This window comes from Tenrec ecaudatus, chromosome 15, assembly GCF_050624435.1.
Source record: "Tenrec ecaudatus isolate mTenEca1 chromosome 15, mTenEca1.hap1, whole genome shotgun sequence".
In the NCBI taxonomy this organism is placed as follows: Eukaryota; Metazoa; Chordata; class Mammalia; order Afrosoricida; family Tenrecidae; genus Tenrec; species Tenrec ecaudatus.
Genome location: NC_134544.1, coordinates 95,964,255 through 95,979,324, shown reverse-complemented (window position 1 = coordinate 95,979,324; position 15,070 = coordinate 95,964,255).

The window sequence follows — 15,070 nt, the reverse complement described above, 5'->3', positions numbered from 1 at the left end:
GTCTCAAGCTTAAGTCGGTCAGACAAGCACCAAGAGCAGACAGTGAGATGGGGGTTTGGTGAAATGAACAGGATCAAGTGATGCTCTGCCAGTGTGCATGTGAAAAGTGAACCAACTCAATGATCTCCAAACGAAAAATGCGAGTGTCCTGTGCTTGAACCCCTGGATTTAGTGAAATCGATGTGTCTTCATTTTAAAGCAATGGCGCATTCCCTTCACCAAATTCGGGCCAAAGAAGTCCACATGACCAACACCTTGTGCTTGGATTTCCCCATTGTAAAAATATATATTCATTTGGAAATATATAGATTCTAATTCACCAGGAAATGAGTGGTGTCAGTCTTAAAACTGGGGAAAATGTTTTAACTTTGTTAGGAGGAAGGAAACAGAATGGGGTTTGAGCTTTAAAACTGTATGTTTAGAAATAGTGTCACAGCTTCTATAGTCAATAATATGAACAATTTTTCCAAAATTAGATAATCTTTGAGTTTAGGGAATAAATTTAAGGTGAGACCCATGAGCACTTGTGATGGGGCTGTGCCCAGAGCACAAATGGAGAGGCTGTTCTGGTTGGAGATGCTCACATTTCAATTGAAGCAGAGCCTTCTGGGTAAGGAACATTTACAAGCATGTCTGCACTCACTCTCTGAATGTTGAGGGTCAGCCGCATGGATGGACCTAATTTTAATGGAGAGTGCCTGTTGGGTCTCAAGAAAATGTCTTTTCATTCAAGATGTAAAATATTGTTCTTGGCTCTTATTTGTATTCTGATCCTGTTTTTAAATGGTTGTTTTCCACTTACTGCTCTCCTGAATCTTTGCACTTGAAAATCATGGCTCTGATTTTGCTGATTTTGCATTCTTGTGGATATTCCAGCAAACAAAGGCAGTGTCTTTATTCAGAATCTTGCATGTTTAGAGGCTACAGAGTTAAAATACTGTCTTGTCTGGGACCAACTTTTCTAGGTGGCACGTTCTTCCCTGAGACCCTACGACACGAATCTCTTTACTTGCCCTGAGGTTGACCTCAGTCGTCAGGCTCTGGGATGGAGTGTGTGTATTGCTTATAAGAGCAGTGGGGTTGGTGATGATCATGGCCCAAGGTCAGAAAAATCCTGGCTGAAGAAGATTAGTAGGGGACAATGCCGACTGGAAACATTCTGCAGAGGCTTCTGGTCATATTGCATACATAAAATGCAAAGCTAAGAATGGAGCGTGTCCTTTGGACCCAGTGCCTGGTATACCCTTTCCTGACCCTCAGAATTTGGACTGAACAGAACCCACCACCACATAATTCATTTCCTCAAACTTTCATGAATTTCTGTTGGACATTGCAGTGATTCGCAGAACCCAGAAGCATGAGGGGATCTCCTCAAGGGAGGAGGGGGTGGGAATCGGAACTGAATGGCTTCATAGAAGAGTTGGACCTTTGAGGAAGTATCAACCCTAACTCCTTGGGACTAATCTGTAAGTTCATGCTTCTCAAAGATGTTGCTTCCACACAAGGAAAACTACCAAGTGCTATGAGGAGGTTACTTGGGTGTAAAAGAATAATATAAGAGATTTTGGAAAGTGTGAGGTTTGAAGATATCTTGGGGTCCAATTTCCAATTTTTGGTTTCAACAAACTATATCCTGCCCACTCTCTAGGGCATAGAACACATAAGAGCCCAAGGCAGGGAAGGAGCAATGAGGGGCTGGAAGGAGAGAACAATGGGCTCAGAAATCCTTGGCTTTCCATTTACCTTTCCTACACACCTCTTGGGGAAAATCTTCTCTCACTATAGACTAACATGCTTTTGATTTCAAACAAAGGGTTACACTAGCATGGCTCCGAAGGAAGAGGGGAGTCTGTTCTCTATCAATTTCTATGTATAAGGCCAAGGGTCCCTCACACGCAAATTATTCTCAGGCAACCGCACAATTTCACCTTTAGGCTGGGAAAGCTATCAGTTCTCTTTAGACAGGGCTGTAGGTCTCTTGGGAATCAGAGCTGTGGTCTAAAGATGCTATTTCTGTGTGTTCTCCTGTGCCTGGTGATAGTTCCCCAAGATGAAATTCAGATATGCGACCTGGGTCTATTGGGATGGTTATGACTTCAGGTGACTGACAAGGACAATATTATTTTGTTTGCAGGTGTCCTGTCCCAGGTGCAGCTTCAGAAGTCTGGTCCTGGACTGGAAGCCCTCCCAGAAGCCGTCGCTTCCCTGCACTATCTCTGGTTTCTCCATCATAAGCATTGGTAGCTGCTGGAACTGGATCCACCAGCCCTCAGGGAAGGGGCTGCAGTGGATGGGATTGATATGCTCTGAGGGTAGTACAGATTATAACCCGTCCTTCCAAAGCTGACTCTCCATCACCGGAGACACATCGAAGAAACAGTTCTCCCTGCAGCTGAGCTCCATGACTACTGAGGACGCAGTCGTGTTATTACTGCACAAGGGAAACACAGTGAGAAGTCAGTGTGAGGCCAGACACAAACCTCCCCTGCAAGGGAGACACTGGGCAGCAGGGAGCGCGCAGGACCCACTGAGCACACACACCCAGCCCTAGACAGGCACAGATGGATGGCAGGGAGGATTTCCTGTTAGAATGAGGGCCTTTTCTCCTTACTCTCAACATCCCCAGAGAAAAATTTTTCTTTTTCTTTTTTCTCTTTCTCTAAATGTTCTCCTTGCGGCAAGATTGGAAGGAAGAACTAGCATTCTCTGTTTGCAGTACCAATAATAAAAGTGACGCTGACCTTCATTTTCATCCTATAAACCTCAGTTTCCTTTGTGAGAAAGAGATAATCATTCTCACACTCTCTGTGACTCAAAATCTGTTGACAAGGAAATGCAGGCATGTACAGATTCATGAAGGCAATGCATGATTTTAAATGCCCTGAGCTCATGGCTCTTACAGTGCATGGTCTGGTCTCGGGAGGTGTCTGTCTGCATTATTCCCTGTGCACTGTGGGTAGTGGTTGACTCATGTTCTCTATGTCTGAGAAAATAATTGTGGAGACAGATGGATCTAAATTTGTGATGTGTCCTTAGTTATGTTTGGTACCCCTTGTCTCCCTGTATGCAGAAACGGCGTTCCAGGCATAGAGAGCCCCATGACATTGGGAACAGGTGAACTGGAATGACCTGCTTAGTGGGCAGAGTCATTAGTAAGATCATTCATTGGAATCACAATGAAATGAATACTCATTGGAAGGGCAACTTGATTCCAAAAGATAGCAAATGAGTTTCAAGAGGAGGAAATTGCAAACTAATATCTCAGAATGTTCTTTATTCTCAATTGATAGTAGTGAGACTTCTCACATATTTTGAACAGGTCATTAGGGGAACCATTTCCTAGAGAAGGACATCCTGTTTGGCAGAGTATCACCAAAATAGAGGAAATCACTCAGTTAGATGCACAGACAGTGGCTGCAAACATGGTCTCAGACTTAAGAGCAAATGAGGATGGTTCAGGACTTGGCAGGTTAGCTGTTCTCTTGTGCACAGAACCATTGTGAGTCAAATTGACTCAAAAGCACCCCGCAAATCTTTTATGGAGTGAGGTGCAGAAAATTGAGATTAATGTTGGTCAGTCACATGTAATTACCAAAATTATCATAAATTATACCATTTAAAAACTGTTAAAATTATTTAACATTTTAAATACAATAAATATACCATTTCTTAGTTATAGTTATATGCCTTGCAAATAATTAGGAAAGCAAAGTGCAATAAATAAGAAATACATACTGTAAAGAAATAAATGTTATATAACAGTCCACTCTCCCTGGTGGCATAGAGGATTTCACATGGGATGCTAAGTGCAAGGTCAGCAGATAAAATCCACCAGCCATTCCGAGGGAGACAGATGAGGCTCTCCAGAGTTTTACAAGGATTGAGAATTATATAATCCAAAGGAGGGAATAGTGTCAGAGCTTACACTGTGAGATTCTGGCATGCAGAAGGCTGTGGATGACAGAGGAAGCTCAAACGCATTTGCAGGATCTTCACAGGGAATACACCTCCAGTGATTTCCCTCTAACCATGACTGAGGGATGGAACAAGCTGGTGGTCAGAGAGAGGGTATTGGAGGGATGACTATAGTAGGGCAAAATGACACATCTGACTTGGATGGTTAGAAGCTTGTCATTTAATCTCCCCTTTAATATACTTTGTGATTAATCTGGGTTTTAATATTTTCTAGTTTTGTTTGCTATATTTAGGGTTTATTTCTGCTGTGTTTAGTCATTGTTGGTAGCATTTTTGACACTCTTGATATCTTTTTCTATGTTTTTCAATTTATGTAGTGCAGGATGGGTGAATCTACAGAGACAATAAGTAGAATAAGGGTTCCTGAGGACTTCAGCAAGAGAGATGGGGAGAAGAGGGAAGTTAATAGAAAGGAGTTCAAAGAGGAAGAACATGTTTTCTAATGGATTGTTGTAGTGATTGTAAATACTGCTTCCATGATTGAACTATAGAATGGTGTGATGTCTGAATTAGATATTTTTGTTTTGTTTTTATTAAAAAAATTTTTTCTTTAATTGGTTTACAAAGACGCTACAGACTACATCGAAACTAATCTTTGTACAAAAAGGCCAAAAAAGAGAGAGAGAGAGAGAGGAGGAGCCCCAAAATACCCAGAGACAAAGGTGGGGATGGGACGGGAACAAGAAAGGAAGATGAGAGAGCAAGATGAAACGGAAAGACAAGAGAGTAGCTTCGTACATAACAACAGCAAAGAAAAGACAGAAAAGCGAGTAAGATGAGTGAGCATTTTAAAGTGGATTAGATCTTAATAAAAGGATTTTTAAAAAGAAATAAAATGTTAAAAGTTATTAGTCGCAGGACAAATGTAAAACATTTTTATTTTGAATACTGTTAAAAATTATTTTAATAAAATAACACTGCAACTAAATAATAAATCTAACATTGATATAATGTTATCTAATATATATCATTTAAATTTTTGCCAATTTCTCAGTTAAAAAAATTTTACAGTGCCTAAAACCCTAAGGAGTTCTGCTCTGCTCTAGATGGTCACTCTGAGTCAGAATTCACTTGGTGCCTGTGGGGTACAGTTATTGACCTTCCAATAGCTAGTTTGTTTTCTGTTTATTCTGTATTTTGTTTAAACATATTTAATACTATTGTCAGGAATTGTTCTTTTTTTTCCCATTATCTTGGTTTCCATAGAATTTCCCACATTGTGTTTTGAGGTTAATGATGCATCTTTTTCTGTGGCATCATTTATGGTTTTCCTTTTAAATATATTTTTTCTAGTGTGCTTCAATTAATGAGGTAGCTTGATAAACATAACCATATTCTTCCTTCCATTTGTATTGTCCCCTTCTTTTGTAGTGTAAGGACATCTTAACAGTATATTTCTGTTAAAACAATGTCCTAGGTCACCAGCAAAAGTCCAGCTTACACACAGGCATTGTGTACAGCAGTAGTTTTCTCACACGGGGAAGAGACAGAGTCGGCTCATCATCAGGAGTGGGCACCGTCTCCATAGACAGCAGTCTCACTCAGCGGCCAGTGCAGGGATGGAGGTTTGCAAGACTGCCTTGTTTGTGCTGCAGTTGAAGAACAGTGCTCCCTCCTCACCAGCAGAGATAACAAAATAGGGTTATGCTATGAGGCGGAATCTACTGGAAGGCAGTGAGCTGATTTTGTTATTGTTGTTGTTTTGTATATTCCATGTAATGTGTATAATAATCACTTTGGGGAAAGTTAGCCTGTGTTCAGAAGAAAGTAGATGATGTATGTTATAGGATGCCAGTGACTAAAGAGTGTTTTTGGATCCAGAAGCTTTGGGAAAGGCAGACAGACAGCAAGGTCACGTTCCAGTAGCCAGACTGACACATTTGGACCTAAGCACACCTCAGTCTATGATGGACTCTGGGGAAGGACAGCAAACTGCACTTGGACTGCCTGCTTCCTCAATTTCCAATTACTATTTGCGTTTATCTAAGATGCATTTTGTCATTGTGGGTAATATTCTTGAATTTTTGTTGTTTCTCTGTTTTACATTAGATGAAAGCAGGAATAGATGAACATATAAAGATAGCAAAGAGAATAAGGGATTCTGGGGCCTACAGTGGGGGGCGGGATAAAAGGGAGCTGATGCCAAGGATTTCAAGAAGGAAGAGGGTGTTTTGAAACTGATTTTGGCAGCAAATATACAAATACTGCTTGATGCACTTGAACCATGAATTGATATGATTATTAGCTCCAAATAAAAAGGTTTTGGGGGTAAAAATGAGAAAAATAAAACATTAAAGACTTTTCCATTGCTAATAACATTTTAAATTCAAATTTCTGCTTATATCATAATCTCTTTACTGGTTCAATATTTTAGCTAGTTTTTTGAAGTGTTGTAAAAAGCAAGGCTTTCCATCAGTTTCTGATTGTGTGGAAAATTATCTTTCACTTTTTAACTTATTTTTCTCATGGTACATGTATAAGCAACAAAATAATATTTTCAACATTCTTCTCCTGCATAATTCAGTGGCATTAGATTATCATTTTGTTCAAAAATTGATAACTGCTGTAAAATTTCCTATCACACACATCACAGAAACCCATGAAAAAGAATTCTGACTCAACAATTTCCTCCTTAACATAGAATAAATAGATGGACATGTCTGATCAGAGCACAGGGGAGCAAATAAAGGGGGAGGAAAAGAGAGTGGAGCACATCCTGGCCCAACGAGCCTTATGGATATTCCAGCTCAGAGCAGCCAATCCACAGAGAAGAACATATGGCTGGCCCCACTATGAAACAGGACATCCCTCACTGACTCCTAGCCCTACAGGGGACAACACTGGAGACATAGTGTGGGAATTTAAGGCCAAACACAAAAGGCATGCAACAGAACACCAAGGGTAACAGAGCAACAAAGTCCCCAGGGAATACCAAAACTAGACTTTGGGGCCAGGGTGTGGCACCCCATCAGACTCCATGGGAAAACACTTCTAAATGCCAACAACGAGTCCTTGAACTAACTACAGGCTCTTCTTTTTTCTTGTTGTTGTTTTGTTTTCTTTTGTTGCTTTGTTTTCCCTGTCTTGTTTTGTGCATATTGTTATCTCTACAGGTTTGTCTAAATAAAATAGGTTAGATAAACAATCTGCAGGAGAAAACAACAGGACCCACAGTTCCGGGGGATATGCGAGAGGGTGAGATGGGTGGGGGTGGGGGGGTAAAGGAAGTACTGTTAACAAACCCAGGGACAAGGGAACAACAAGTGATCCAAATCGGTGGTGAGGAGGGTGTAGAAGGCCTGGTAGGGTGTGATCAATGGTAATGTAACCGAGAGGAATTACTGAAAACCAAATGAAAGCTGAGCGTGATAGTGGGACAAGAGGAAATTAAAGGAAATAGAGCAAAGAACTAGGAGGCAAATGGGCATTTATAGAGGTCTAAAGAAAGGCATGTGCATATGTAAGTATATTTATATGTGGGGATAGGGAAATACATGTATGTGCATAAATATATATATATATATATATAGTATTAAGGGAGCAAATGGACATTGGGCCTCCACACAAGTACTCCCTCAATGCAAGAATACTTTATTCTATTAAACTGGAATTCCATGATGCTCAGCTTCCCAACACAATCACTGAAGACAAAGTGGTTGTATAAGCAAATAGGATGAAGAAAGCTGATGGATACAGGCTTTCGAAAAATCTAGCATCTAGGGTCTTAAAGACTTGAAGGTAAACAAGCAGTCATCTAGCTGAGAAGCAACAAAGCCCACATGGAAGAAGCACAATAGCCTGTGAGATCACGAGGTGTCGAAGAGATCAGGAATCAGGCATCGAAGAACAAAAATCATACCATTGTGTGCTCACCTACCTGATACGATTGCTGAAGACAAACGGGCGTATAAGTAAAACTGGTGAAGAAAGCTGATGGTCCCTGGCTATCAAAAGACATAGCCTGTGGAATCTTAAAAGCTTGAAGGTAAACAAGCGGCCATCTAGCTCAGAAGCAACAAGTCCACGTGGAAGAAACACATCAGCCTGTGAGATCACGAGGTGTCAAAGACATCAGGTACCAGGCATCAAAGAACCAAAAAATCATATCATTGTGAATGAGAGGAAGTGCAGACTGGGGACACAAAGCCTATCTGTAGGCAAATGGGCATCCCCTTATAGAAGGGTCCGGGAGAGGAGAGGAGTCAGTCAGGATACAATGTAGCAATGATGAAACATACAACTCTCCTCTAGTTCCTAAGTGCTTTCTACCCCTACCCCACTATCATGATGATCCCAATTCTACCTTACAAATATGGCTAGCCCAGAGGATGTACACTGGTACACACAGGAACTCAAAACACAGGGAACCCAGGACGGATGATCCCTTCAGGACCAGTTGTGTGAGTGGGAATACAGGGAGGGTGGAGGAAAGGTAGGGTGGAAAGGAGGAACCCATTACAAGGATCTACATATAAGCTCCTCACTGGGGGATGACCAACAGAAAAGTGGGTGAAGGGAGACATTGGACAGTGTAAGTTATGACAAAATAATAACAATTTATAAATTATCAAGGAGGAGAAGCAGGGAGGGAGGGGAAAAGTGAGGAGCTGATATCAAGGGCTCAAGTAGAAAGCAAATGTTTTGAGAATGATGATGGCAACAAATGTACAAATATGCTTGACACAAAGTATGCACATATGAATTGTGATAAGAGTTGTATAAGCCCCTAATAAAATGTATTTTTTTAAAAAACATGGAAAAATTACCCTACTACTTTCTTGCTTCAATTATTTTGAAAAGAAGTGTGCTTTAAGGCCTTTTCTCTTCCTGTGGAAAGAATGAAGCCTAAACTCGTGTGTTCGTCTGGGGACTTTAGAGAAACAAATCTACAGCAACTCACGCATAAGAGAGCTTTATCTAAAGGTTAAATGTACATCGAGAAAACATCCCAACCCAGTGCTGCCCAAACCCACAAGTCCAACCTTAACCCATATGTCCAATACCAGTCCACAAAGTCCTCTTCTATCTCACAAAACAGATGCACTGATGCTAACTGCAGGAGGAAAACCAACTCAGTGAATGTGTAAACATCTCATCGCTGGCCGGGGTCTCCAAATGGGAGCTCCAACACCCAGGGCTGCATTGGGGTAGGTCCATGTGGCTTCTCCTCAGGGATGTCTTGCAGGAAGTGAGCCTTGCCAGCTAAAGCAGGGGACTGGCTACGGCAGCTGCACCCTGGTCTGACCATCAGAAAGCAAGAGACTCAAGAACTAGAAAGGCGAGGCTCACTGAGCCATTTATCCCTCCGCCCTTCAAATTAACACCACATGTGTTTATAGGCCAGGTTGGCACAATAAACTAACTACCTCAACTCTGTTCAATAACTTCATTGTCTTTCAGGCAGATTTCTTTCTTAATCAGTATTTTATTGTGGAATATATTTCAATATAATATCCATATAAATATCTATATCTATAGATCATACTTACTCCTGCTGTAACCAATTCAGATTGTTTGCAAGATGTAGCACTCTCTACCTCCAAAGCTGTTCACAGTGCAGGAGAGTGAGTGTAAGTCCAGAAAGAAAACTAACCTCAGGGAGAAAGCTGACCTGGAGGGGTGCTAAGGACCCACCAGTTCTGGACCAAATGAAGAAAGAAGTGAGGACAGGAGCCTGGGTAAGGACTTCAGTGTCTGGTCAGCTAGAACTGCTGTGTTGACCGCTATGGTAGCTCTACTGCCTCAAACATGGTGAGGATAGAGATTGTATTTAATTTCAGTAGATGAGAATACACATAAAGTTACATTGAACATGAAATCTGCACAGATGTTCATATGATTGATAGAGTGAAGACCTCAGAGAGAGGACTGTGTTCTCCCAAGGACATCTCGAGCACTGCTTTTCTAGTCTGAGTCCCAGAGCTACGGGCTCCATTCAGCCCTTTCCACCTTTACATACAAGTGCACCTCTCAGTCACATGCAAATACCAGTCCCATGAAACCACAGCATGCATGTACTTAAATTCGTATTCCTTCTCACCCTGGAGAGCACTCTCTGGGTGTCACGAATCTTATCCACATGAACATGAATTGTGTGTGGGTTTTCCTCTTTCTGGTGGCAACTCCTGGATGTGAGTGCTTCAGGGAGTCATACATGAAGTCTGGGGACGCATCATCTGAGCACATGACTCTCTGTGTTTCTCTTTATCCCCAGGTGTCCTGGCCCAGGTGCAGCTACAGGAGTCAGGCCCTAGACTGGTGAAGCCCTCACAGACCATGTCTCTCACCTGTGCTGTCTCTGGATTCTCTTTAACCAGCTATCATGTAGCTTGGGTCCGCCAGGCTCCAGGAATGGGACTGGAGTGGTTTGGTGTAATAGATACTGATGGGGGCACAAAGTATAATCCAGTTCTCCAATCCCGAGTCAGCATCACCAGGGACACCTCCAAGGGTGAAGCTTATTTAAAACTGAGCTCCGTGCATCCTGAGGACACAGCCCTGTATTACTGTGCCAGAGACACAGTAATGGGAAGTCAATGTGAGCCCAGACAAACCTTAGTACATCAGGCCATGGGTTCAGCAGATGTGAAAGAGACAAGTCAGTGATATTTTCCTCTCAGAAGCTGTGGTTTCCTCATCTTGTCAGCACCTCTCTAGGGACCACCAAGCACAGACTCTAGGGAACCTTCATGTATCTGAACTTGCCTTCTTTTCATTGGAATGGACTTTGTCTATTTCACCATTTATCAAAAGGAAGACTTAAAAAGTAATAGGCATATATGAAATCTCAGTTTACAATTCAGGGTACTAACCAGTGTTGTTCCTTGTCAAAGTTAGAAATATTTTTAAAAAACACACCCAAATTCACTGCCATTGAGTTGATTACAATTTATAGTGACGCCTCTATGGGTTTCTGAGATTATAACTGGTTATGGGAGTAGAAAGCCCTGTCTTTCTTCTTTGGAGTGGGAACTGGCATGCAGATCTGAGCCCAACACAAACCACTATGCCACCAACCTCATTATAATAATATGAATGCAGGAAAAAATTTTCATGTTAGCTCCAAATCTTGTCCAAGCCATCAGATGAATGTTCAATGTTTTCATTCTAGTGAATACTCACCAGTGTACATTTATGTAATAATTTTAACTTAGAATGACCTAAATAATATTGAACTTGTTGAATTGCTAGGTACCGTTGAGCCGGCTTCAACTCGCAGAGATCCCATGTGCAACAGGATGAAATGCTGCCCCAAAGTGCACTATCCTCACAGTCATTCCTCCGTTTGGACTCATCATTGCAGCCTTTGCGACAATGCATCTCCTGGAAAGACTCTCTCTTTTTTATTGACAGTCTACTTTACCAAGCACAGGACCATTCTCCAGTTGTGGTGCTCCTAGTGACATGCTCAAATAAGGGAGATAACGTCTTACTTGAATGCTTGGTCCCGGTACACACTAGTCTTCAAATAGACGCTGCTTTTTAAATGTTTAAAGAAGTCTTGGGCAGCAGATTTGCCCAGGGAAATGCATCACTTGTCTATGACTTCTATGAATATTGATTGGAGATCCAAGTGAGATGAAATCCTTGACAACTCAATCATATCTCCATTTTTCATGGCAATTTTTATTGGTCCCGTAGTGAGGATTTTGGTTTTCTTTCATTGAGTTGTAATCTGTAGTTAAGACACCAGTCCCTGGTCTTAATCAGTAAGTGTTTCAAGTCATACTACCTTATGGCATGTGGTATTATGTTATCTGTGTACTACAGGGTATTAATAAGGTTTGCTCCAATCTTATTTCTGTGCTCTTCCATGTTTAGGACTTCTTAGATTATTTTCTCAGCATATCATGATGCACAGAGAAACTACTGAAATTTTTGCTGATGCCATATTACTGTCATGCACAATTAGCGTGCATTTAAGAAACAAATGAGAAATCACACCACAGATTACACTGAACATACATGCTAAGAATGACTGAAAGAGTTGAAAATTCTTCTAGGAAAACACATTCAAACACTCAGTAACCACCTATTCGAAATAAAGATCTCACAACAAACAAACAACACCCCTGCAATAAAAACCAAACAATCAAAAAACAGAGAAGAATAAAAACCCTCTTTTGAGTTTCAGACATTTTAGAGGGAGCAAGCTTGTTCAAGTAGTCCGAGAAAGTGTCCATTTCTAGGTGGTCCAACAAAAGTCCATGCTGTACAATCCCTCACCCAACACTCTTTTCTTCAGGACTGAAAGAGAGAGAGGTGAGCTCTGTCCTCCATCCACACCTGCTGTGGAGGACAGTGGAACCACTTCCTTTCCCATTCCCTGAGAGGGAGTTACCTCAGGAAGAGGGCAAAGCTGGCTGAAAGCAGCATGAGAAAGGCTGTGATTAGTTCAATCCCTGCATCTCTGTTGTTGTTTGGGGTCATTCAGTCTGTTTCCCCTCATGGAGACCCTATGTACAACTGAAGAAATGCTGCCTGTGTGTGCACCATCCTCTCAATTGTTCTTATATTTTATTCCAGTGGTGCAGCCTCGATGTCAATCCATCTTGTTAAGGGGCTTCTTTTTCACTGACCTCCTATTGTAACAAGAATGGTGTCCTTTTTTTTTCCCTTTAAACATTTTATTAAGGACTCATACAACTCTTATCACAATCCATGCATGAATCAATTGTGTAAAGCACATTTGTACATTCTTTGCCCTCATCATTTTCAAAGCATTTGCTCTCCACTTAAGCCCTTTGCATCAGATTCTTTTTTCCCCCTCCATCCCTGCTAAACCCTCCCTCATGAGACCTTGATAATTAATAAATTATTATTTTTGTCACATCTTGCCCTGTCTGAGGTCTCCCTTCACCCCCTTTTCTGTTGTTCGTCCCCCAGGGAGGAAGTCACACGTAGATCCTTATAATCAGTTCCCTCTTTCCAACCCATTCACCCTCTACCCTCCGAGTATCACCCCTCACACCCCAGGTCCTGAAGGTATCATCCACCCTGGATTCCCTGTGCCTCCAGCTCCTATCTGCACTAGTGTACATCCTCTGTTCTATCCAAACTTGCAAGGTAGGATTCAGATCATGATAGCTGAGCGGGGGAGGAAGCATTTAGGAACTGGAGGAAAGCTGTATTCTTCATCGGTGCTACATCGCACCCTGACTGATTTCATCTCCTTCCCTAGACCCCTCTGCAAGGGGATCTCCAGTGGCCAATAAATGGGCTTTGGGTCTCCACTCTGCACTTCCCCCTTCATTCACTATGGTAAGATATTTTTTCTCTCTGATGATGCCTTATACCTGATCCCTTCGACACCCCGTGATCGCACAGGCTGGTGTACTTCTTCCATGTGGGCTTTGTTGCTTCTGAGCTAGATAGCCGCTTGTTTACCTTCAAGACTTTAAGACCCCAGACACTATCTCTTTTGATAGCCGGGCACCATCAGCTTTCTTCGCCACATTTGCTTATGCACCCGTTTGTCCTCAGCAATCGTATCACGGAGGTGTGCACCCAATGATATGATTTTTTGTTCTTTGATACCTGATAACTGATCCCTTCGGAACCACGTGATCACACAAGCTGGGATCTTTTGATAGCTGGGATCCATCAGCTTTCTTCACCACATTTGCTTGTTCACCCGCTTTGGCTTCAGCGGTTGTGCCGGGAAGGTGAGCATCATAGAAGGCCAATTTAATAGAAGAAAGTATTCATGTATTGAGGGAGTGCTTGAGTAGAGGCCCAAGGTCCTTCCGCCACCTTAATAGTAAACCTATAAATATAGTCACATAAAATGATGCCCTTCTTGAAGGACTGGTTTCTTCTGCAACATGTCCAAAATATGGGACATGAAGTCTCATCAACCTCGCCTCTGAGGTGCATTCTGGCTGTATTACTTCTAAGATAGCCCTGGAGTGTGTTAATGGGTAGGCCACGCAGTAGTTCCCCTTTAAGGAGGGAAGCTTTCCATTGACCTGGAGCCTTGTTGCGACATTCATTTGGGGTGAAGATAAAAGCTCCAGTCCCTCCACTGGGAAAGAGATGGATACCAGGTGGGCAGTTTGAATGTCTCAGGCATTCTTTTCTTCCTTCTTTCAAGACAATTTTTTAGAAGGCACCATTTTTGTCATTCACTTCCACCCCTGGCAACTACAGAAGCCCACCTGAGACTGAAGGGGATTAGGGACCACCCTTAGTTTGTCAATCCTTTCTCTGAATAAGTTTGAACATGCAATAGCTACAACACTTGAACTTTCCATAGCTACAACTAGTGCAAAGGGAATACTACCAAGTCCATTTCCATATGACCAGCAAGAAGAGACAGTCATAGACACAGGAGATTTTCCAGATTAGAGCTCCTCATGAGGGAGCTCAGAAGAATGATATTCAGCTGTTTTAATCAAATATGGGAATGTTTTAAAAAGAAAGGTACATAAAACGAAAACAAAAAGGGCTACCGAAAAAATTTTTTAAATATCAAACAAAACCGATAAAATTTAGGAATAATTCAACAACTCCAAAAACAAATCCAAAAGAGAAACACTAAGATAGTTGAAATAAAGAACTCTGAAAGATAAAAGTAGTAAAATAGAAACAATGGAAACCTGAATCAATGAGCTTAGACAAATCTCTCGACACTAAATTAAAAGAAATATCTATTTTTTAAAACCCTAATAAAATATAAGAATTTTGTGGGACATTATTAAATGGAGCCATTTATATTGATGAACACCTTTGAAGAGAATGGAGAATAAAAGGACACAAAGGATATATAGTACAGGAAAATGATTTTTTTAAAAGAAAATAAATCTGTTTGAGAACTCAGGAGCATGTACTATTTTCAATGGCCCCATAAAGCCCACAACAGACCTGAGAAATGAGAATCTAAGAAATACTAAAAAGGATCATCAATGAATAAAAAGTATGAGTAACGTTCCATGCTTGTGAGAATGACAATGACCTATCTGTCTTGAAGGAAATATAGCCAGAATTCTCTTTAGAAGCCAGAATGGGGAGGTGTCCTGCCAGATACTTTGCATATGTAATCAGGAGGGCCAGTCCCTGGAGAAGCGTGTTGTGCTTTCTTGCTAGGACTCCTGAA